This window comes from Amblyomma americanum, chromosome 7, assembly GCF_052857255.1.
Source record: "Amblyomma americanum isolate KBUSLIRL-KWMA chromosome 7, ASM5285725v1, whole genome shotgun sequence".
Lineage (NCBI taxonomy): Eukaryota > Metazoa > Arthropoda > Arachnida > Ixodida > Ixodidae > Amblyomma > Amblyomma americanum.
This window is the reverse complement of record NC_135503.1, coordinates 55,158,574-55,161,422: the sequence shown is the minus strand read 5'-3', so window position 1 is coordinate 55,161,422 and position 2,849 is coordinate 55,158,574.

Genomic DNA, 2,849 nt, shown 5'->3' with positions numbered 1-2,849 from the left:
TATAAAAAATCTCGGTCAACCCAGAGCGGGGCTGGTGCGTCTTGGCTAAATGCTGGCATGGTGGAAGATTGCTGCCTGACACTGCAGCGAGGCTACTATGTTTTGCTAAGGGAAGTCATTTGAGTTTACCTTCATAGTAGCACTGTTTATTGAGCGGTTCATTGATTATGCCCGAAGAACGGCACTTGGCATCAGCCATGATGGCAGGCCAAGAGCTGGACTTAAGTGAAAAGTAGACTACCAAATGCTCGGTCAAGAGTTCCTCCTGTCCTGCAACTAACTCCATGTGATATGTTCCCTGAATCTGATGCCGGGGGGGCCTCGCCAAGGCATTGTTAGCAAGTGGCACCGTGCACTGCACTGCAAGGCTCAGTGTTCTTTTTTTTCTTTTTTTTTTTTTTGTCACAGTTGCTCAGTCGTGTGAATTGCAGACCTTGATGGCCAGGCTGCTCAGCCATCTTGGGACGTCCACAGTGTTCTCTCGTGCGGCCGGAGCCTTTTTGCTGTTGTACCTTTTTTGTTTTATTGTTTGTTTGCGTGGGGCATTCACACGACCCCACTCACAGAGGAGAGACACCTGTGCTATTTAATCTAATGTTATCCAGTGACATCAAGGTGTACAAACTGGGATGTGAAATGAGAAAAAAAAGAATAAAAGACTATGGAAAAGGTTCACAAGACTTGTGTCAATCTCATGTCACCAGTCGCACCTTGAATGATAAGCAAAAGGGCCTGGCTACATTTAAGAAATCTTCAAGGTATACTAGGTGTGGAATCCTTATAAGCATGATGAGAGTCGTTAGTGACATGGATATGTGTCCATTAGCCTGGTTACCAATTATAAACCATTTCTTCTATACTGCAATTGCACACTAAGTGCAAACACTGGCCAAGAATATTGACCTTTAGCTGTAATGGTTGTCAGTTGCATTTCCTTGTTTTTAATTTGATGCTCTGGAATAGTAAAAAAAGCAATAAGTGCATGTTTTCTCTATTAGCACCAACAAAATGCTTGGCTGTTCACACAATTCTTTTAGTGGAAATTAGTAACCATTATTAAAAATGTATGCAGAGCTACTAAGATAAGATGTGTTGCAGTCCTGGTCACATGAAATGGTGGAGAAATCTGCACAAAGGACAGGAAGGACCGGGTTTGGGGAAAAAGTAGAATATCTGTAGAACAGAAATGAAAATGCGTATGTGGTAACAAAGATTGGCATGTGTGCTAGCACAGTAGTCTTCAAAGAAAGGAGTTTGACATTTCTAAAGAATATGCCAAATTCGAGGGCACCCGTGGTGTGAAAAGATTGTGCCATTAACTGCAGTGGCTTGTTGTCAGTGCTGCTATCTGGTAGCATTACCTGCAAAAATGCTACTTCCAACAAAATGCATGAAAACACAGGCTATGCGCTCTCCAGGAGCTCTATTAACAGCGTCAAGGTTCAGGGATACCAGCATAACTGCCTTACAGCATGAATAAAGACTGAAATAATTATGGTCACATGCAAAAAGCCTGCATTGTACACATTCTGAAATGGTGTTTCTCAGGAGGTGCACGATGAACTGGTTCGATACTATTGCCTGTTGAATCAAAGCAGGCCTTCCATGGTGATGCTTGCCAGGCAGTTTGGGGTGCTTAGGTTTTGGTTTGCCATAGTGATTAATATTCATGACCAGATGGGCTTTCACGCTAACAAAACTTATTCTTGGACTGCATTGCACTTTTGCAATTGGAAAATATTCAGAACATTGAAAACATGCTGGTGCATACAAAATTAGAATATTAATTCGGTTTAACCAGTATAGTATGGCATGTTGGGTTTAACTGTCCAAAAGCAGCACCTTGTCTACAAGAGGCTGCGTAGCAGTGGACGGTTCTAGATTAATCTGGACTACCCGAGGTTCTTTAACTGCCCTGAAATTGCATAGCACTGTGGAGTTTGTGCAAAAGCGCTTCCAGCCGCACTTCGGTGTTTCAGGGGTGCCTGTCTATGTGAAGCCTCAGAGAAGCAAGTGTACCTGGGTCACCGGTTCAGTGGACTCCTCAATCGCACTGCGAGTAGGGGGTGAGGTCCACCTACAAATTGAGGCAGTCATGCACCTTTCTTTTTGTCATTACCAATGGAAGTTTTAAACTCCCACTGACTTTGAGGAAAGGAAAGGCACGTAACTCACTACCTGGGTCGCTGGACACCTTAGTTGCGTGTGCTTACCCACAACATTTTGGTGCTTAACAATACTAAGCCGGCCATTTTTTGTATTTTGCCACGGCGACCAGGATTGAATCCGCAACCTTGGGATCAGCAGCTGAATGTCAAGGCCATTGGGCCACCGCAGTGGGTTGTGGAAGAGTAATGAGATCAGATGCAGATAAACTACAAAAGCACAGCACTGATCTGATAGACTCTCTACTCTGTTAGTTTTGTTGTGGTCCTAGAACGAAACATGCACACCACTTTAGCAACTGCACTCTCCTCAACATTCGGTTGGTGGCTTGTTGCATGCAGCTTGCTTATCACATTAACAAGCAGTATAGTTTCAAAAATAATGGATTAACACTTTCTCTATCTGAAGACTGTCTGAGTGAGCTAGTGCTTTAGGCAGCTGTTTCAAGTTCCAAGTAGTGATCACCTTCACGAAGGTTATGTCCGCTATAGGACAATGGCTGTCACCATCAATTTATTATCCTTGTTCTGTGCCAGCTGTAGCTATCCTATCCTAGCACATTTCTTAATCTCGCCTTCTCACCTGACTTTGTTGCCCCAGCTATATTTTCCTTTCATTAGAATCCACCTTCTTACCAAGGCCAGACTACTGGCTGTCTCTGCATTACAGCAACACGTTTTTCA